Source organism: Miscanthus floridulus, chromosome 4 (genome assembly GCF_019320115.1).
Source record: "Miscanthus floridulus cultivar M001 chromosome 4, ASM1932011v1, whole genome shotgun sequence".
Lineage (NCBI taxonomy): Eukaryota > Viridiplantae > Streptophyta > Magnoliopsida > Poales > Poaceae > Miscanthus > Miscanthus floridulus.
In genome coordinates, this window is record NC_089583.1 from 112,265,885 (window position 1) to 112,288,515 (window position 22,631).

The following is a 22,631-nucleotide window of genomic DNA, read 5'->3' on the forward strand; positions in this document are numbered from 1 at the left end:
GTCTCCCGTTGGAGGAATCCCCGTCGACGTCGCTGTCGACGGAGGCCTCGGACGGGGATGACGGGGGCGAGGTGGGGCGAGGTCCCCTGGACCACCTTCCTGACGTAGTGGAGGTGGTGCCCAGGGCGTTGGCAAGCAGCCCGGCACTCCCGGAGGAGGAGGAGAAACGGACCCGGGGTCGGCGGTTGCCCGCTCTGGGGCCGAGGCCGACACGCCCGAGGCTGCGGGCGTTGGGCAAACGCGCCGTCAGCCCGGTGGGCTCGGCGGCCGTGGTGGAACAAGTGGCGGTGGAGGCGACGCCACCGCCCCCGCAGAGGACCGAAGGGGCGCCGGGGTCCATTGAGGACCGACCGGCGACGATGGATACGGAGGCGACGCCTCTGCCGCCGCCTCCGCCGTTGCGGACGAGGTTTGCCAGTGGCGAAGCGGTTGCCGCCCCGTTCAAGGTAAGTGTATTTTTGGCAGGGTCATAGTGCCTTCCGTTCGCCTTTTGGTCTCGCGCTGACCCTGTAGGTTATTTTTCCTTAGTCGGAAGCGGCCTGCAGGACGAGCTTCCCTTGGCGCCCCTTAAGGCGCTCAAGGCGAGCCCTGGCTCCTCCGCCCACTGGGTGGCGAGGCACAAGCCGCTATCCAACGCGGCGCGGCGTCGGCGAGGGTCGACCCGAAGGAGCCGGCCGCCCAAGGAGGGGCTGCCGAGGCGACCCCTACACAGACGAGGGAGGGAGTGCTTCCTCCCCAGCGAGGGGCGAGGCTCACGAGTCGGATGGGGCCGGCGTGCCCTTGGTTGCCGAGGCCCCCTGGGGTCTCCGAGGCTGAGGCGACGGAGGCCAGGGCGCCCAAGACCGCCGAGACCGTAGTGGCCGCGGTCGGTGTTTCTGCGTCCTCCGAGGCCACGATGGCGGAGGCCGGAGCCCCCGAGACCGTCGAGGCCATAATTGCGGAGGCCGAGCCCCGAGATCACCAAGGCCATCGTGATGGCGGTGAGGCCGTCTGTCCAGGAGGCGGAGATGAAGGCGGCGGAGGCCTCGGTGGCGCCCTTGGTTCAGGGGCCGCCGTTGTTGCGAGAGAGCGCCCGGGAGGCGAAGGTCTATCCGATCTCCTCCGACGATACTTCCGGGCGCGGGAGGTGGTCGACGCCGAGAGGCCGGTGCCGTGGAACAGCCGGCGCCGATCTTGGACGAGGGAAGCTCGGCCCTCGTGCGGGCGCGACCCGAGCCTCGCGGGTGGGATCACCCGCGGGTACTGTGGCGGAGCCAGGACGACCCTGAGGGGGAGCCTCTGTTCGCCCTCGAGGACCAAGCCGAGGGCGGGCGCTGGGGCACCTTCGAGCAATACCGCCAGCTGGCGGAGCGGTCGCTACGGACGGCCTGTCCGTGGTGGCCGACGAACTGCCCGGAGTCGCCTAGGTTTGCGTTTTCCTTTCTCGCTGCGACGTTGTCCCTTTCTGGGTTTTGTTGCCATCAATGACCCCTGTTCTGCTTCCCCTAGGAGCTCGAGACCCGGTTCCCTTGGGAAGTCGGTCTTTTCTCCGGCGGGGAGAGGGGCGTCTGGGACCAGCTTCAGCGGCAGAAGGGCCTTCTTGCCGGCGCCAACGAGCTCCTGTCGGCGCGAGCGCGAGGTAGAGGACCTCCGCCTTCGTTGTGCCGACGTGAAGGTCGAGGCGGCCACAGCCCAGACGCAGCTCGCCCCTCTGGCGAGCGCGGGTGAAGGAGTTGGAGGAGGAGCTCACCCGCGCAGTCAGCGAATCGGGATGCCTTCAGGGGCCGAGCCGTTGAAGCTACAGGCCTCGGCCGCGGCTCTCGCGGGGCAGCTGGGGGCGGAACAGAGGGCGCACCAGCTGACGAAAGGTGCCTTGGATGAGGCCCTTGCTGCAGCTGAGGCCTCTCGAACCGAGGCCTGTGGTTTGGAGGGGACGGTTGAGGGTGAGTTTTAGCCCCCCTCATTTTGTTTTCTTTTCCTTATGTTCGCTCCCTAACTCCTTTGTGTGACGCAGAGCTGGGGAGTGAAGCTTCTAGGGTGGCCGAGGCTTCTCGGGTCGAGGCCCAGCGCTTGAAGGAGGAGGCCGAGGCTTCCAGGGCCGAGGCCCTGCGCTGGAAGGAGAAAGCCGAGGCCTGTCAGGTCGAGACCCGACACTGGAGCTGAAGGCCAAGGGTGAGTTCCGTGGGCTTCCTCTCCTAATTAGGTTGTTTTTTCCCTCGCTCACCTTACTCTGTTCTCCATGGGTGCAGAGTCAGAGGCGGAGGTTACTCGGGCAGCCGAGGCTTCCAGCGCGGTGCAGACGGTGCTCGAGACCGAGATCGGGGAGCACGAGGCGCTGAAACGTGCTGCCCTTTCCGCCTGCGAGGCCTTGGAGGTTGAAGGGGTTCAGTCAGGCAGCTCCCTAGGGAGCCGTTTGATCGCGCTGAGCAACCAGATGCTGCGAGCGGCTCCGAGGAGCGCTGCACACGGGTGTCAAGCGCGCTGGCCGTCATCTCTTCTCACTACGTCGGCGTCGACCTCCCGGCCATCAGTGATGGGTATGTCCTGCCTGATGATGACGAGGAGGCTGACGCGGCGGTCACGAAGCTGATGGAGGCGGCGGAAGGCCCTGGCACGGCGCTGGCGACGCTCTTCGAAGAGGAGGTGGTTCCTCCCCTACCATCTGCCGGTGCTGAAGGCCCTGAGCCTTGATCTGGGCCCCGGGGGCTATGTAAAAATAGAGTAGGAGTTATTTTTGTATCGTAACGCTTGTGGCCGTCGAGGCCTTTATTTTTGAAGTATTTGTGTTTCTTAGTTGTTTTTCTCATGTTTCCGAGCCTCTGCCCTCTGTTGCTCCTGATCAGATTTCGTTTGCAAAACACCCCCTTGGGGCCTAAGCCGTCCCTTGGGCGAGAGGTAGTGAGGGAGTGCCGTAGCCCAGAGGCGTAGGCCGTCTCGCGACTCTACCGGCCTCTTGCTTAGGAAACAGACCTTGGTCCGAGGGGTTTTTACAACCGATTCGTCAGAGCATGCTAGAGTCTTGGCGTAGGAATTTTTGTGAAAAACGACTGAAGAATGGTGCGTGGGACCTAGGGGGAGTCCCCCATCTAGCCCCGAGGGAGGCTTGGTTCTGCCGAGGCAGAGCCGAGTCTCCCTTGCCGTGTTACTGTATTGCCGAGACCTACGATGGGCTCGGGGGGTTTCTCGAAAAATTAGACCAACTAAAGAACGCTTTTTAATTGTATTTCGAGAAACAACATATACAATGCTTGGAAATTTAGGGATAAAAGCGACGTAGCTGTTCTATGTTCCAAGCGTTGGTGAAGACTTCGCCCTTCTCGTTGGCCAGCTTGTAGGTCCCGGGCTTCAGTACTTGGGCGATGATGTACGGTCCTTCCCATGGCGGGGTCAGCTTGTGGCGGCCCTTGTTGCTCTGTGCTAGCCTCAACACCAGGTCGCCTACCTTCAAGTCTCGGCCTCGGACGCGTCGGGCCTGATAGCGCCGTAGGCTCTGCTGGTATTTGGCCGAGTGTAGTAGCGCGACGTCTCGGGCTTCCTCCAGTTGATCGAGGGCGTCCTCTCGGGTGGTGCGGTTACTTTGTTCGTTATAGGCTTGTAGCCTCGGGGAACCATATTCCAAGTCAGTGGGGAGGATGGCCTCGGCCCCATAGACCAGGAAGAAAGGCGTGAACCCCGTGGCTCGGCTTGGAGTGTTCCTCAGGCTCCAGATGACCGATGGGAGTTCGGCGAGCCATTTCTTGCCAAACTTTTTCAACCGGTTGTGAATCCTTGGCTTGAGGCCTTGTAGGATCATGCCGTTGGCACGCTCTACTTGGCCGTTGGTCCTTGGGTGTCCTACGGCCGACCAGGCCACACGGATGTGGTGGTCGTCGCAAAACGTCAGGAACTTTTTGCCGGTGAACTGTGTCCCGTTGTCGGTGATGATGGTGTTGGGGACCCCAAATCTGTGGATAATGTCAGTGAAGAACAGCACTGCCTGCTCGGATTTGATTCGATTGATCGGACGAGCCTCGATCCATTTGGAGAACTTGTCGATTGATACCAGTAGATGGGTGTAGCCCCCGGGGGCCTTTTGCAGAGGCCCGACCATGTCGAGCCCCCACACGGCGAACGGCCATGTGATGGGGATGGTTTGTAGGGCCAGGGCCAGGGAGATGTGTCTGCCGAGCATAGTACTGGCATCCTTCGCAGGAGCGTACTAGCTTGGTAGCGTCGGCGACCGCCGTCGGCCAGTAGAACCCTTGGCGGAAAGCGTTCCCCACGAGCGTCCGAGGCGCCGCATGGTGCCCGCAAGCGCCTGCGTGCAAGTCCCAAAGCAGGGCTCGGCCCGCTCTCGGCAGTGATACATCGTTGGAGGACACCTGAGGGACTTCGCCTGTACAATTCGTCATTGTAGAGGACGTAGGTCTTGGCTCGGCGCGCAAGCCGTCGTGCTTCGGTCCTGTCGCCAGGAAGCTCCCCCCGATCAAGCCAATCGAGGAACGGGATTCGCCAATCCGCGTCCTGATCAGTCTGCGGAGGCTCGGTGTTGACTTCCATGACCTCGGGCTCGGTCGAGGGGGTCTCGGCAGCAGAGGGGGCGTCGAGCTTTGCCGTGGGTCCCACAGGTGGGCCCTCCTCTGTCGTCGAGGTGTAGTCAATGGAAGGTTTGTGGAGGTCTCTGGCGAAGACGTTCGGGGGGACCGGGGCCCGTGCCGAGGCCATCTTTGCCAGCTCGTCGGCTGGCCTCGTTGTACTTCCGCGCGACGTGGTTTAGTTCGAGGCCGTCGAACTTGTCTTCTAGGCGACGTACCAATTGCAGTAAGCCTCCATTTTGGGGTCGAGGCAATTTGACTCCTTCATCACTTGATCCACGACGAGCTGCGAGTCGCCTCGGACGTCGAGACGCCGTGCCCCAAGTTCGATGGCGACTTGCAAGCCATTGATGAGGGCCTCGTACTCGGCCACGTTGTTGGAGGCGGCGAAGTGGAGCCGCACCATGTAGCGCATGTGTACTCCGAGGGGCGAGATGAAGAGCAGACCCGCGCCTGCCCCGGTCTTCATCAGGGATCCGTCGAAGTACAGGGTCCAGCACTCCGTCTGAATTTGAGCAGGTGGCAGTTGGGTGTCTGTCCACTCAGCCACGAAATCGGCCAAGACCTGAGACTTGATCGCTTTTCGAGGTGCAAAAGTCAAGGTTTCCCCCATAAGCTCGACGGCCCACTTGGCTATCCTGCCCGAGGCCTCCCGGTTATGAACTATCTCCCCTAGGGGGAAAGATGATACCACAGTCACTGGGTGAGACTCGAAGTAGTGACGCAATTTGCGCCGGGCCAGGACCACGGCGTAGACCAGCTTCTGGATGTGGGGGTAGCGTGCTTTGGTCTCGGAGAGCACCTCGCTGATGAAATAAACTAGGACGTTGGGTGGGTAGAGCATGCCCCTCTTCCTGCCTCTCTACCACTACGGCAGCGCTGACCACTTGGGTCGTTGCGGCGACGTAGAGTAAGAGGGCCTCATCCCTGGCCGAGGGGTACCAGGACGGGAGGATTTGTGAGCAGCGTTTTGAGTCTGTCGAGGGCTTCTTCGGCCTCGGGGGTCCAAGAAAAACGCTCGGATTTTCTCAAGAGTCGGTACAGAGGCAAACCTTTTTCGCCGAGGCGCGAGATGAAGCGGCTCAGGGCCGCAAGGCATCCCATGACCCTCTGTACTCCCTTGAGGTCTCTGATTGGTCCCATGCTGGTTATGGCCGAGACCTTCTCTGGGTTGGCTTCAATGCCGCGTTCCGAGACTATGAACCCCAAGAGCATGCCTCGGGGGACCCCGAACACACACTTCTCGGGATTGAGCTTGATGCCCTTCTCTCTAAGGCATTTGAAGGTTATCCTCAAGTCATCGACGAGATCCTCGGCCTTTCTGGTCTTGACCACGATGTCGTCTACGTAGGCCTCGACGGTCCGCCCAATGTTGTCGCCAAAGACCTAGGGTCATGCACCGCTGGTACGTGGCACCTGCGTTTCTGAGGCCGAAAGGCATAGTCACGTAGCAGTACATGCCGAATGGTGTGATGAAAGAAGTCGCGAGCTGGTCTGACTCTTTCATCTTGATTTGATGGTAACCAGAATACGCATCAAGGAAAGACAGGGTCTCGCACCCTGCAGTGGAATCAACGATTTGATCGATTCGGGGTAATGGGAAGGGGACTTTTGGACAGGCTTTGTTCAAACCGGTGTAGTCTACAGCACATCCTCCATTTCCCATTTTCTTCTTGACTAACACGGGGTTAGCCAACCACTCTGGGTGGGACACTTCTTTGATGAATCCCGGCCGCCAAGAGTTTCTGTACCTCCTCACCGATGGCCCTACGCTTTTCCTCGTCGAAGCGGCGCAGGCGTTGCCTCGCCGGTCTAGATCCGGCCCGGATGTCCAGGGCGTGCTCGGTGACCTCCCTCGGTATGCCCGGCATGTCCGAGGGACTCCATGCGAATATGTCGGCATTTGCACGGAGAAAGTCGACTGAGCACGGCTTCCTATTTGATGTCGAGGGTGGCGCTGATCCTCAGCGCTCGGTCGTCGGGGCAGGCGGGGTCGACCGGGACGAGTTTGATGGCCTCCGCGGGCTCGAACGCCCCGCGCGACGCTTGGAGTCAGGCGCCTCGCCACTGAGTTGGTCGAGGTGGGCGATGAGGGTCTCGGCCTCCGCAAGAGCCTCGGCGTACTCGATGCACTCAACGTCGCAGTCGTATGCATGTTCGTACGTGGACTCAATCGTGATGATACCGCTGGGGCCTGGCATCTTGAGCTTGAGGTAGGTATAGTTGGGGACTGCCATGAACTTGGCGTAGCACGGCCGCCCCTAGGATGGCGTGGTAGGCTCCCCCGAACCCTGACTACCTCGAAGGTAAGGACTTCCTTGCGGTAGTTGGAGGGGGTGCCGAAGCAGACGGGAAGGTCGATGCGCCCGAGGGGTCGCGTGCGCTTCCCTGGCACGATGCCGTGGAAGGGTGCGACTGTCGCCTCGGAGCCTCGACCGGTCGATCTCCAAGAGCTCTAGGGTATTGACGTAGAGGATATTGAGGCCGCTGCCTCCGTCCATCAACACCTTGGAGAGTCGGGTGTTACCGATGATCGGGTCGACGACCAGTGGGTACTGCCCGGGATTCGGACATGGTCAGGGTGGTCGTCTCGATCGAAGGTGATCGCCTCCCTGAGACCAGTCGAGGTACAGGGGGGTGGCCACCTTGATCGAGAAGACCTTCTCGGCGTTCCCTCTTGCGCTTGCCCACGCCGTAAGGCACGCCGAGGGTCCGCCAAAGATCATGAAGGCGTTGCGTACCTCGGGGAACCGTCGTCCTTGTCATCGTCCCGGTCGCCGGCGTCCCTTCTGCTTGGCGTCGTCGTCGGGGGAGCCCGAGCCTAGCGTAGTAACGCCGTCAGCATGGAGCAATCCTCGAGGGCGTGCCTAGACCGGGCCTTGGGTGGTAAGGGCAGAGGTTTTCTTAAGCATGATGGTCACGAAAGGCCTAGGGCCTCTGAAGGCATCGGGGATTCTTGCGCTTCTAGTGGGCCGATCGACCAGATCGGGCCTCCTGAAGACCTCTGCTCTCCTAGGTGCCCTTCTTCTTTTCTTGGGGAGGCGTGGGAGGGGCCGAGGCCTCGGGGGGCCTGTCCTCCGCCTTTGCCTTGCGTCGCTATGCGGGAAGATGGCTCCAACAGGCCCCTCACCCGAGCGAAGTTGGTGGTGATGTCGAGGAGCGTGGCGGCCAGCGCGGCACGTCCGGGCCTAGCTCTCGGACCAAAGTCTCGGCAGGTGGTGCCAGAGAGAAAACCAGACAAATCTTTGAGTCGCCGGACGTGGGCAAAAATCGGGCATTGTTTCGAGGCAAGACCGAATGAAGTCTCGAGAGGGACTCGTCTGGTTTCTGGCGACAAATCTTAAGGTCCTAGGAGTTTCGGTGGTGCATGTATGTGCATTGGAAATTCCCAACGGAAGATCTGAAACAAAAGCTCACGCTAGTCGTGGATCTGAGAGGGAGGAAGGTGCTCAAGCCAGGCTCGCACCGAGTCTGACAAGAGCAGGGGAGGTTGCGGATGATGAGCAGATCATCGTCGTGTGGGGGTATTAACCCCTATACCCTTATGGCTAAGCTTGGGCCAGCCCAGATCGATGGGTCTGGTCCACCCGAAAGACGACATGCGGCCCAGCTAACCTGATCGGAGTCCCACACAAGGAGTCAAGGCGGATTTGGCGATCAAGCAGGATCCTCGTTGGTTAGAATAGGAATCCTTATCCGACCACATATGGCAATTGTAACTGACTAGATTGGTTTCTAGATCTGTAACCCTCCCCCCGAACTATATAAGGCGGGTAGGGGATCCCTCTAAAAAACATCTCTCATTGACATACAACAATACAAATTAGACACAGGACGTAGGTATTACGCCTTCTTGGCGGCTGAATCTGGATAAAACCTCATGTCTGTCTTGCATCACCATCTTGTTTGTGGCTTGCGCATCTGTCTGCCGACAATCTACTACATTGGGCATACCCCTAGGTAGACTGCCGACCATATTTCGTCGACAGTGGCGCGCCAGGTAGGGGTGTGCGTACTGCTCTCCAAGCAAACAAGATGGTCATCATCTCCGGCTCCATGGCTACGCCGAATGGCCTCATGTTCACCATCGACCAGATCACCTGGACCACCGGCTCCGACGACTTCATCGCCATGACCATGGAGGAGGCGTGGATTCAGTCTGTGCTGACCACTACTTCACCTGCATCAGCTATGGCTCCCGACCACGACGGATACGGCTCCAACCACTACGGATACGACTCTGACCACGATGGATCTGGCTCCGACCACGATACATCTGGCTCCAACCATGCCTACATCACCTTCAGCCACGCCGACAACCCATCATCTGCTTCCCTGCTACAAAGGGAAGCAGATCGACAACACTGACCTGCTCGACTCCATCGATCGGGTCGGCACCAAACTCACTGAAACCCTAGCTCTGGTAAGTACGATTCAAGTCAACCTAATGAGTAGGTAACCGCTCCCCATAATAGATCAACCCGACCAGCTCAAACCAGTCGTCCTACGTGACTTGGAACAGATCTTGTGGTCATATCTACTCCTGAGGGGCGCTCTGTTCGTCGCCAGCCGACCTTGCAACGAGCCTCTAACTCTCCGGGTTACGAAGCCTCGATGGAGAACCACCAGGTCCAGCCCTACGACCTGCAAAACGCTGCCTCCAGCTACGCGTACAACTTATAACGACGCTCGGATCTATGTTTTATGCACCGACCTTGGCCGAAGCTACGCAACTTCGTCAACATGATTCGGATTGAAGATTATCGTGAAGGATCCGTCCACACGGTCTAAGAGGGTGACTCCAGCTCCTTGTCTAGCACCACATCTGATGCCTCCGTCCACACCAAGCTCCAGCATCACGGAGATGAAGGCGTCAAATACGATCTGGATATCTCAGATCACGCCCTAGGGTTCCCGCAATTCCTGTCTTTCCCGCCAAGGTGAGGGGGTTTGATCAACATTGTCAGCAATGATGAACCATCGGTAGTTGGTGAAACAGAACAAGAAAGGACTGCATGTGAGGCATGCATGATTGACCGGTTAATCGCCGGCAAATCGAAGCCAAAGAAGACTAGGAGGCACGACGCATAAGGGTCCAGCCACGTGACCTCAACGATGCTTTCGACAGGGTGGGAGACAAACAAGTCTTCAGGACTCCAAGTGCTAACGTAGCCATCGCCATGGTGACAATGCAATGGCTACTGAACACCCTAGAAACCCAAGCAGTTCGCGATGAAATACAAGCCTATCTGACGGCTGCTATGGCCCAGACCATGGAGATCACAAACCAAGCTCGGGCTCCATCCGTATCAGTCGAGTCAAGCCATAGCCGCCAGCACCCAAGTCGTTCACAGCCACTCAACCAACGTGGCTTGCATAACAACGATGGCCATGACAGTGGTCGGGATGACAACCGCCGTCGGGAGGACAACCGTCGCGATGTCCGGGACGATAATCACCAAGACAACCATGACAACCGCCGCGATAACCACGGTCACAGGCTAATGCAGATGGCAATTGAGATCGCCGTGATGGCAATAACGATCTCCGCCATTAGCTCGGTGAACGCGACCTGCGCGCCGCATCAACCAAGAGAGCCGATGATCGGAACCCATGAAAGCTATCGCCGTATGGAGTGTGACACTTGCCCACGGTCCACCGGGTCTGAAGTAGTTTACTCCGCACCTTCGCCAAGTCATATGGCCCAAGAATTTCAAGCTCGAGAAACTTCAGAAGTACGACGGTAAAGAAACCCAAATTACGGGTCATGCTCTACAAACCTATGTGCAGATCAGCCATGCTGAACGAGCACGTCATGTCTAACTACTTCCCAGTCTACTGTTGGCCATGCAGGTCACCAATGGCTAGTCAACTTGCCGGTGAACTACTTTGATTCTTGGCAGGAGCTAAGCAAGCCCTTCATCAATATTTCATCGCTACTTGTGAACAACTAGGCAACAAGTACGATCTGCAACGGATCCGAGATCGGAACGATGAAGCCACTGCGCGAGTACAGTTGGTGTTTCTCGGAGATGCGCATCAAGGTCCTGTCAATCTCCGACAACGAGGGCAATCGAGGCTTTCATCACTGCCCTCCGCTTCCACGAGCCCTAAGAGACAAGCTCCTCCGAAGAGACCTAAATCAGTCACAGCGCTCTTGGCCACCGCTAAGAAATATGCAGGACCCGATGACGACTAAAAGATAATTATTGAAGAAGCAGCAAGGGTTCCACGCTCCAGACCACCCTCCACACCGCGACGATTACCGCGGCAATCAGTGGTCGGAACTGACAATTTTGACCGCCGCAACCAGCGCAATGACTCCCGCGACCACCATGGACCAACGAATCAGCGGCACAACCGCCGTGACGATTACAGGAGCAAGCGTGCCCGGGAAGACGACCGGCGAGGTCAATACCGTGAAAAAGGGCGGCGGAACGTCGTAACTACTGAAGACGACTACGCCAAAGCATTGAAGGGGCCTACCAGCTCCATCCTAAGTCGAACCATACCATGGAGAATTGTCCGCGTCCTCAAGTCTATCTATACGCGTCACAGGCTTTGGATACATCCGACAAGCCTAACGATGCAGCGGAACAGCGCAATGAGGATAATGACGACGATGATGCAGACCCTCATCACAAGTACGTCAAGCCAACCGATCACATACACCATCATCGAGGCAAAGTGTCCATCGAGACCAAGAGGGAACGCAAGCTGCTCACCTGTGCTTGCTTGAACGTGGCCAACGCCAATAACCTCCTCACCGATCCCCAGCTCCCTCTGTGGTCTCATCGCGAAATCTCTTTCAGTAGGAAGGACCAATGGGCCACAATACTAGAGCCAGGACATTTTCCCCTGGTCCTCGATCCTTGTATCAACAAGGTCCAGTTCGACAGAGTACTGATCGATGGTGGTAGCTCCATCGATATACTGTTCAAGAATAGTCTGCCCGCCCTGAAGATAGCTCAGGTGGATCTTAAGCCATACGAGGCACAGTTCTGGGGTGTTCTCCCCGGACAGAGCTCTACACCTCTCGGGCAGATCATGCTACCTATCTAATTTGGGACCGGACCACTTCCGCACTGACTACAGTCAACTTGTGGTCGCTGACTTCGACGGCACCTACCATGCTATTCTTGGTCGACCGTCGCTCACCAAGTTCATGGCCATACCTCATTATAGGTATCTGGTGCTCAAGATGCCTACCTGAGAAAGGGGTCCTAACCCTCCGAGGGGTAACGTGTACGCCGCTTACACCTGCGAAGACTGACTAGTTTCAAAATAGCAGAGGCCCACGACCTCTCTATTCGCATGGCCGAGGACCGTGCTCGACTGCTAAGAAGACCTCAGCCGACCACCTAGAGATCCCAGAGCTCGAGGTTCCACGCAAGAACATCAGGTCCAAGGAGCACAAGGCGATCCTAGCTGGTCGATGGCGATCCCAGCAAAACGGCCCTTATCGGGCAACCTGGATCCCAATAGGAAGACGCGCTCGTCAGGTTCTTAGGGGCAACGTGGATGTGTTTGCATGGAAACCTTCCGACATGCCCGGTGTACCTCGGAACTTGATCGAGCACTCCTTAAATGTCAGCAGCAAGGCCAAACCAATCAAGCAGAAGCTACGACGGTTCGCTCGTGACAAAAAGGAGGCGATTAGGGTAGAAGTTACACGACTTTTGGTAGCCAGATTTATCAAAGAAGTGTATTATCCGGAGTGGTTAGCCAAACCAGTTCTTGTACGCAAAAAGAATAATGAATGGAGAATGTGCATTGATTACACTGATCTCAACAAACACTGCCCTAAGGACCCCTTTAGCTTACCTCGCATAGACGAGGTCGTAGATTCAACCGCTGGTTGTGAGCTGCTTTCCTTTCTCGATTGCTACTCTGGTTATCACCTAGATTGCTCTCAAAAAGGACGACCAGATCAAGACATCTTTCATCACGCCTTTCGGCGCCTACTGCTACACGACTATGTCGTTCGGGCTCAAGAACGCCGGGCTACATACCAACGCGCCATTCAGGCCTGCCTCACAGACGAGATAAAAGACGACATTGTAGAAGCCTACTGTGGATGATGTAGTTGTCAAAACCAAGGAAGCATATACCCTTGTTGACAACCTTAAAACACACCTTTGCAGCCCTCAATACATTCCAATGGAAGTTAACCCAAAGAAGTGCGTCTTTGGTGTTCCTTCTGGTATATTGTTAGGCAACATCGTCAGCTACGATGGCATACGCCCTAATCCAGAGAAAGTCAAAGCTGTCTTAGACATGAAGCCCCCCAAAAAGGTAAAGGATGTCCAGAAGCTTACCAAATGCATGGCTGCTCTCAACCATTTCATATCAAGATTAGGATAAAAAGGGCTACCGTTCTTCAAACTGCTCAAAGCATCCGAGAAGTTTGAGTGGTCGAGGAAGCAGATGTTGCCTTCACGCAGCTAAAACAATACCTCACATCACCTCCGGTCCTTACTGCTCCCAGAGAAGATGAAACTCTCCTACTTTACATTGCGGCAACCAATCGGGTGGTCTCCACTACCATGGTGGTCGAAGCGCGACGAGCCGGGTTACGCCTATAAGGTACAATGGCCAATTTATTTCATCAGTGAGGTCCTCAACGAATCCAAGACCAGGTACCCACAGATTCAGAAACTGTTCTACGCCATACTAGATAACATCCCAAAAGTTGAGACATTACTTCGATGGATATTGTGTGGTGGTCATGACCGAGTATCCTTTGGGGGACATCATTCGCAATAAGGATGCAAACGGGTGCATTGTCAAATGGGCAATGGAGCTATGCCCTTTCTCCTTGGAATTTGCAAGACGTACTACAATCAAGTCTCAGGCACTCGTCGATTTCATCGTCGAGTGGACAGACTTAAGCACACCTACCTCTCCGGGATCCGACGAATATTGGATGATGTACTTTGATGGCTCTCTCAACATTGATGGCGCAGGAGCAGGAGTTCTTTTCATGTCACCATCCAAGGAGCAGCTCTGGTACATTCTCAGGATTTATTTCCCAGCATCTAATAACGCCGCCGAGTATGAAGCATGCCTGCATGGTTACGCATTGCGATTGAGCTTGGTGTTAAACGTCTCTATGTCTATGGAGACTCGGCTCTGGTCATCAACCAACTCAACAAGGACTGGGACACGACCAGCGAAAAGATGGACGCATACTGCAGATCAATAAGAAAGCTGGAAGGCAGGTTCTATGGCATCAAGTACATACACGTGGTCCGGGACAAGAACCAAGCAGCGGATGCGCTGTCAAAGTTAGGATCATCCTGAGCCAAAATCCCACATGGCGTATTCGTCCAAGACCTGCTCATGCCTTCCATCGAAGAGGAAGATTCCACGGTCGACAAGGCTCTAGACCAGCAATTGGTGGCTACGGTTCTGGCGCCGAGCACAACCGAGCCACCTCCGACCACTCATGAGCCTGATTGGAGGGTACCTTTCATCAAGTACTTAACAGATGGCAACAGTTATACTGATCGGACAGAAAATGAGCGCTTGATGCGTCATAGTAAGCAGTACCTGCTCGTCGATAGCAAGTTATGGTGCAAAAACGTAAAGGAGGAAATCTTGATGAAGTGTATAACCCAGGAAGAAGGTGAACATCTCCTGACCAAATCCACTCTGGCTCCTACGGCAACCATGCGGCCTCAAGAACACTAGTCGGTAAGGCTTTCCGAGCAGGGTTCTACTGGCCGTCAGCAGTAGCCGACGTAGAGAAGCTAGTCCGCCACTGTGAGGGTTGTCAGTTCTTCGCCAAGAGAATCCACGTACCAGCACATGAGATACAGACGATACCAGCCTCTTGGCCCTTCGCATGCTGGGGACTGGATATGATCGGGCCCTTTCAAACTGGCTCCTGGGAAATTTACATGCGTCTTTGTGCTGATTGACAAATTTTCTAAGTGGATAGAATACATGACTTTGGTACAGGCATCTTCAGAAAAAGGCTATCATTTTCCTCGACCAGGTCATCCACCGTTTCAGCATACCCAACAGCATCATCACTGATCTGGGTACTCAGTTCACCGAGAACGTTTTTTGGGACTTCTGCGATGAAAGGAGCATAGTAGTAAAATACGTCTCGGTGGCGCACCCTAGAGCTAATAGACAAGTCGAGCGGGCAAATGGAATGATCTTGGACGCATTGAATAAGAGGATGTACAGAGAAAACGACAAAGCTCCTAGAAGATGGCTCAAGGAGTTACCAGCCGTGGTTGGGGCCTCCGAACCCAGCCCAGTCGTAACACAGGCGTCTCACCATACTTTATGGTTTACGGTGCTGAGGCAGTCCTCCCACCTAGATATAGCTTTCAGATCAGCACGGGTAGAGAACTTCGACGAGGGCAAGGTCAATGAAGTACGGGAGCTAGAAGTTAACAGCGCAGAAGAAAAAAGGCTTGATTCTTGTGTACGTACGGCCAAGTACCTTGCTGTTTTGCGCATGTATTACAACAAGAACGTTAAAGAGCAGTTTCTTCGTGGTCGGGGACCTGGTCCTAAAGTGGAAAATGAACCAGGCTAGGCGTCCATAAACTCGCAACCCCATGGGAGGGACCCTTCATGATCAAGGAAGTCACATGACCAACTGTCTTACAGGTTAGCTCACCTGGACGGTACAGACGTACCAAACTCGTGGCACATCGACAAGCTTAGACGTTTCTATGCTTAACTACTAAGATATGTACTCCTTTATACTTTTGATTTACTTCAATAAAGCAATTATGATTTCTCCGACCACTCTAATGTGTCACTTCGAATTTTATGATTATTCTAACTTAGCCAGTAAAAGCCGAACCACCACTCCTTCTACGGTTTTAGAGCCGGCCTTGTCTCCGGTTCCTCCCAACACGTGCATGGGATCCGCTCTCTACATTATGGGTGATCGGCAGGTCCCCCTTGGTTTGACTTGTCCACGTCTATGTGTGCATAGGTCACCGTACCTCACACTCCGACCACATGACAAACTAAGGCCACACAAACTTTCTAGGATGATGTGTCGAGCAAAATGGTACAACTAAACAGAATGTTAACATGTTCTCACTTAGTTACACCAACATAAAGTTTCAAGCTTAAATACGTTTTATACAAAGCAAACAAGCTTATAAGGATATACAGTTACGTTATTACAAGCTTGCCTGAAGAGGCTCAAGTTTACAATAACACAACTATGTCCTCCTTCTACAGCTCTAAGCTTATTACATTGGCTGGTCGGGGCGCGTAGCACTTACTGCTCGCCGATTCCGACATCCCACTCGAGTCTCGGGGACTCTTATGCTAGTCGAGCTAAAGGGGATGGCCCTGCCAATGCCTAGCTGGTCGAGACCGTAGGCTTCATTGGTTGATTTGGCAACTGATGGCATTTCCAGCTGACTCGTCAATGGCATACCTGTACAGGTGTTGCCCCACCTCCACATAGGTTAATGTCGCCAATATCTTTGACGACAAGTCCAGCTGGGCCGTCCGAAGCTCCTTGCCTTGTCTGGGTCTACCTCCTTCGGGTACCCAGCCTCTAGGTGCTTGAGATCGATCAAGGGGGTAGTGAGCACGTACCATGCTTAGTACATGGGCACCCGTGTACTCACCCGCCTCCTTCACGAACTCTTGAAACCATCCCCATGCTTGACTGCATCTCTCGACCAGTCCGAGCTAGGGTGTCTTTGGCTCTTCCTCTGTGAGCGCCGGTCGATAAGGTCGAGGACGGGGGACAATACCAGTTGCCACTTCTTGGCACCGGTTCTTCCACGTGTCCCGCTCCTCGGTGACCTCGAGGCATCGTGCTTTCCAGCCATCACGCTCTTTGATCATGGCCTCCAGATGTCTCTTGGCATTGACTTTTAAAACTAAACACCATACAAGACATCAAATGTTATGGCACGATAAGACAAGGCAGGCAAAAGAATGAGAAAGGTGGTCTGGAATACTTACTTTTCAGTTCCTCCTTCATTTTGGTGGTGTGGTCCTGGAGTTGAGACTGGCTGCGTGCCAGTTTCTCGTTGTCTTCCTTCAGACGACCACACTCTACGGTCACGTGGCTATTCCCCTCTTGGAGGCGGGTTACTTCAGCTTCTAAACCTGCATTACAGCTGTCACTACCAACAACACAACAATACGTGTTACACACTTACTGTGATAAAGTGACAACTTACTTATTTTTTCCTGCTCTTTGTTATTAAGCTGGCCGACCAGGTCTGGTTCTATGCCTCTAGCTCTGCCGTCTTCTGGTCGGCGGCTTCAAGTTGGCGGCGCAAGTGTTCCACCTCAGCCACCAGTTCTTTATTATTCGCCGTGATCCCCTCAATCTGGTCGAAGCACCTCTTTCGGTACTTCGCAGTCTTCATCAAGTCCTGCACATAAATAAGCTAAGTCAGACAGATCGACTACATAACAGGGTCAAGTGGTCAAGCCAAACATACCTGGACTTCTGTCACCAGATGCTTTGCTACCCGTTCGACTCTTAGGGTCTCTTCAACCTCTGGAATTTCTTCGTGCATAACACATTCGTCGTTCCGCCAGCGCGACACATATACATGTTGTTGCTTATCTTGGGGACGGCCCAGGACCTCTTCTACTTCGTCCTCTTCAGCCTCCTATTTGGGGGGCGGCGCTAGTCTGGAGTCTGTAGTCTCCACGACCACCATGGCTTTTCCACGAGCTGTCGCATTGGCAAGAGTGCTCTGTGCCACTTCTGGCTGCTGCTCCTCGGCTTGATCCGGTTTCCTTGGCGCCAAGGTATCCACCTCAATAGGGTTTGTGCTCGGAGTACTTGTACTCTATTCGGCTGTCTTCTCGACCAGCTGTTCGGGGACTGATGTCTGGTCGTCCGCCTGCTGAGGTCCTGGCGGAGTTCTTTCTACAGGTTCCTCCATGGCTGGCTACTGGGCAGTTTTTCCCACCATTGCTGGCGAAGTTGTGTCACACCCGGCTAGCTGGTCGGGGTTCTCGGTGGACGCCGACCTAATGTATCAGAGAAAAGTCCAGAAGATAATAGTATTCAATACAAATTACAAGCTTACATCAAAGTTGTAGATACTTACAGCTTCGAAGCGTGGAATGATATGGCGAAGGAGCGTCTCCTCGACCGTCCCTGCTCCGCGTGCTCGGCAGGTTCCACCGGAACTTCTTCCACCACCGGCATAGGTGTCGGGGTTTGATGCTTGACATTTCCCTCGTTTGTCCTCTGTGTTGCAGTGGTCAGTGATGCGATCACTGCCAGCACAGAGGAGCCACCCTGCTCCGTCGACCCCGTTTGTCTCCTCCTCTTTCGAGGGATGAGCCGGAAGATGTCCGCATCCTCTGCTTCGTCGTTCGAAAGAGGGAAGATGGCCTAGTGTTGTTTGTTGGTAGCCGGATGCTTGCCAGCGGCTCTGGTCGATGCATCCTCCACAGCCTAAAGTGCCGCCCAGTGGACGTCGTCGGTCCTGGCACTGGTCTGGGCGGCTGGGCCGGCAACTTGTGGGTAATCCACACCAAGGGGCGGAGACACAAACACTGCTGCCTGGTCACGACTATTAATTTGAGACACATAACGGAAACAACAATCAATTTCTTGTTACAACATGACTCTACAGTTAAAAGGAAGCATCATTTACCTTTGGGGGAGGTCGGGCTAGCTTGAAGGCGTGCTCGATGTCGTTCAGCCTGACATAATTGGGATCGGCCAGGTTGAAAGCTCCCCAATCCTGGCCTTGATTTTTATCTTGTCGAGCGCCTCTTTCCTGGTCCTTGTTGGATCTACGCTCCCCTGGTACTCGAAGCCAGGATGAACCCTCTTCTGGCAGGGCTAAATCCTTCGGCTGATGAAGTTCCCGACCACACTTGGGCCATCTAGCTTTCCCCACGGGATCATCCCGAGCAGTTCGGTGATCTGCTCCAAGTTTTCGGGCTTCTCTGTCCAGCTATTCTTCTTCTCTGGAATCAGTCCCACGTCGCATAGGGTGATGGTGTTCAGCTCTTCATGGATGTAGAACCATTTCTTGTACCACTCGTCTAGTGAGGTGTTCCAGGGGCAGTGCAAGTATTGGGCTTTCATATCATCGCGCAGATTCAGGTAGACGCCTCCTGCTATCTTCAAGCCACCGCTCCCTTTCTTCCAAAGACAGAACATGTGGCGAAAGAGGTCGAAATGGGGCTGGAAGCCACCATAAGCCTCGCAGAGATGGATAAAGGTGGAGACAAGAAGAATCGAGTTGGGATGCATATTGCAAATCCCAATCTCGTAATACAAGCAGAGACCATGAAGGAAAGGGTGCACTGGAATCCCAAAACCCCATTTGAAGAAGTCTTCGAAAACCACAATCTCACCTGGTTGTGGATCGGGGAAGCTTTCTCCTTCCAGCGCACGCCATCCCACGAGTGCCTTGTTGTGGAGCACTTCCATGGCGATGAGGTCTTCGATGGTCTGCTCATTGCTCCACGACTTCCACCACTCCTTCGCCATGACTCCACCTTTCTTCTGGGCGTCTCTCTTCGCCATTAATCTATCCTTACTAAGGGGGTGGATGCGGTGGCGAGGGGGTTGGTGATGATTTTTAGAGGAATAGGGTTCGGCAAGAGGAAGAAGAAGGTTGCAGCGGCGAATGACAATGGGGAACGGTGTGAGTAACTTACCAGATCTACATTATAAATAACAAAGAGCTCTGTCGTTTCGTCCGCCTGAGATTATTGGGAGACATGCGCATGCGCCGCAAACGGTTGTTCACACAACCTTGAGATCTATGCCAATAAACGCACCACTTCGTTACCAGTGTACGTGCCTCTTCGTTGATAGTGAAAGAGAGCCCACACTGACGCACCTCCATACAGGTGCCAAGCGACTGTTTGCCAGAAAAGAGTAAGAAGACAGAATGGCATACTATACCCATCTGCTTTTTTGACCAGGCGTGTCAGACTGGACTTGGTAGAGAAAGGAGATAAATAAATACACCAAATAAATACATCATTGGTGTTCATATTTTCGATGCTTGTTTTGTGCTCAAGGATGGATCAGACCCTTACAATGCTCGGGGACCGCCTAGACCACTCCGGTACTCGGGGACTACCCAGACCACTGACGTGCTCAGGGACTGCTCCGACCACTACCGTGTTCGGAGATGGCTCCGACCACTGACGTGCTCAGGGACTAATCCAACCACTGCCGTGCTCGGGGACTGCTCCGACAACTGATGTGCTCGGGGACTGTCCCGACCACTGCTCGGAGAATGGTTCTCCTCGACTACATGTGATTTGTACTCACATACAGTTGAGAGACATTTATTTAGACCTTGCTACAAGGCTCATACATCGCCTTCCAGCAAGCTCGGGGACTACGTCGGTACGATGCACCTGCCGGTGCATCTTGTTTTTGTTTGTACGATAATTGGGTTCTCAACTTAGCTGGGAATTCTTTTTAGACCCTGGCACCACGTGCCTAAGTCACCTACTACCAGGCTCGGGGACTAAGTGGGCACACTTCACCTTACGGCGAATGTGTTTTAATTCACCCCTGTGCTTTGAATGATTGTAAGGATTATCAATGTGCTCGGGGACTGTCCCGACCACTGCTCGGAGAATGGTTCTCCTCGGCTACATGTGAGTTGTACTCACGTATAGTTGAGAGACATTTATTTAGACCTTGCTACAAGGTTCATACATCGCCTTCCAGCAAGCTCGGGGACTACGTCGGTACGATGCACCTGCCGGTGCATCTCATTTTTGTTTGTATGACAATTGGGTTCTCAACTTAGCTAGGAATTCTTTTTAGACCCTAGCACCACGTGCCTAAGTCACCTACTACCAGGCTCGGGGACTAAGTGGGCACACTTCACCTTGCGGTGAATGTGTTGGTTTTTTTGACCCCTACACTTCTGACAATTCAAGGATGCTATGCTTCAAGACCACTTACATTTCTTTCCAGAAATACAAGTGGGCACACTTCTCAGGATGGAAATCTTTTTCTTTTTTCTTAAGAGCACTATACATTCTTTGGACAACTTACTTCTCCAGCGATGACGGTGGTCAGAAATGTCAAGAACTCAAGCCTTACTTGTCGAAGAAGGTTAAAATGGCGTGTCTCAGCATAATACATGGTGCTCGGGGACTAGCTGTGGGGGTATTAACCCCTATACCCTTACGGCTAAGCTTGGGCCAGCCCGGATCGATGGGTCCGGTCCACCCAAAAGACGACGTGCGGCCCAGCCAACCTGATCGGAGTCCTGCACAAGGAGTCAAGGCGGATTTGGCGATCAAGCAGGATCCTGGTCGGTTAGAATAGGAATCCTTATCCGACCACATATGGCAATTGTAACTGACTAGGATTGGTTTCTAGATCTGTAACCCTGCCCCCCAGACTATATAAGGCGGGCAGGGAATCCCTCTAAAAAACATCTCTCATTAACATACAGCAATACAAATCAGACGTAGGATGTAGGTATTACGCCTTCTTGGCAGCCGAACCTGGATAAAACCTCATGTCTGTCTTGCGTCACTGTCTTGTTTGTGGCTTGCGCATCTGTCTGCTGACAATCTACTACCTTGGGCATACCCCTAGGTAGACTGCCGACCATATTTCGTCGACAGTCCGCGGCACCTAGCTGACAAGCCAGGCGGTAATCGGCGAGTCAAAGCTCGGGGTTGGTCTCACCGCTATATTTTGTGAGGTTGGTTGGCTGGCGAAACCAGGCTAGGAACTGAGCATTGCGGATAGCTCTACTGAAGACCTGAGGGCCAGGTGGTTCAGGAGAGGGACTGCGGTCTTCCTCGCTGTCATAACGGCCACCCCGATGCAGATGGTAGCCTCGGGCGGGCCCCTCACCATCGTGGCGTCATCGTCGGCCGACCACCTCATGGTCTCCCTACACCTCATGTCGATTGTCGAGGCGGTCAAGAAGCACAGGGACCTTGTGGGCCATCGGTGCTCGAGCGGGCTCGGGATGTCCCGAGGCTTCCCTATCCTGCAGAGGTGGGGCTGCGGGCAAGTTCGAGGCACCCCTGTGTCGTCGGGAGGCGGAACTTTCGGCCTGCTATACCGCGGTGGTCTCCAGGAGATCTCGGAGCTCGCCGCGGACCCGCCGCCCCTCCGTGGTAGAGGGCTTGGGCATTGTGCGGACCAGCATTGCTGTGGCCGTGACATTTTGGCTAGCGCGGTTGAAGACTGGGGGTTGCTCACACCCTTCGTCATCATGGATGCGGTGATGTACATCATGGGCCCTCCGTTGGGCTCCTCCGCCTTCGCCACGACTTCGCTGCTCTGGTTCGAGAGAGTCTCGAAGTTACTGTAGAAGGAGTCGGTCTTGTTCGACCTTGGCCTGGAGCTCACGGAGCTATTCCAGGTCCGAGCATTGAGGTCGCGCAGGAGCGAGGTTCTCGTTCCATGCTGCCGGCAGGACAGTGCGCGGAGGTGTGGTGGCGCCTGTACCCGGGTGAAGTGGGGAACGGCTGCCCGCCCCCTCGTCCTCCTCGCCCGCCCTCGACATCCCGAGGCCAACGTGAAAACACTCGTGAGTGGGGTCGTAGGTGCCCTCGTCGTCGGAGTCAGAGTAGCCAAAGCAGTAGTCGCTTGTGGCCAGGAAACGGCACATAGCCCTAGGGTCGTGGAGTCCAGAGAAATCCATCCCGGGCCACGCCTCGTCCTCCTCTGAGGAGTCGGCATGGGCGTTCAGGTCGAGAGCGAAGCGCTGGCAGCGTCCTGAGGTATCCTCATGAGCGGCAGTGTAAGCGTAAGCATAAGAGGTGGCGGCATTTCTCAACCCAAAGGGGTATGGGGATGGTGCCGCCGCCGGGCTCTGCTTCGCCGGAGTTGGGTTCTCAGGGGGTGGTGGAGCGGAGCTTGATGACTGGGTGTTGCCATGTTCCATCGGCGTTTTTCCCTTGTCCAAGCTCAGGCTAGACAGGTTCCCGACCAGGGACCTTGCGCCAACAACTGGTCGTAGGATATCGGCGGGGAGCGGCGTGTCGCCTTGGACTCGCGTAGCGTCGGGGTGATCTTGCTCGCGTCGTGCCTGGCGAGCGCGGCGAGAGTGGCCGCCCGAGCGCCGCCTACGCTTGGGTTGCCGGTGCGTGACTTCGTCG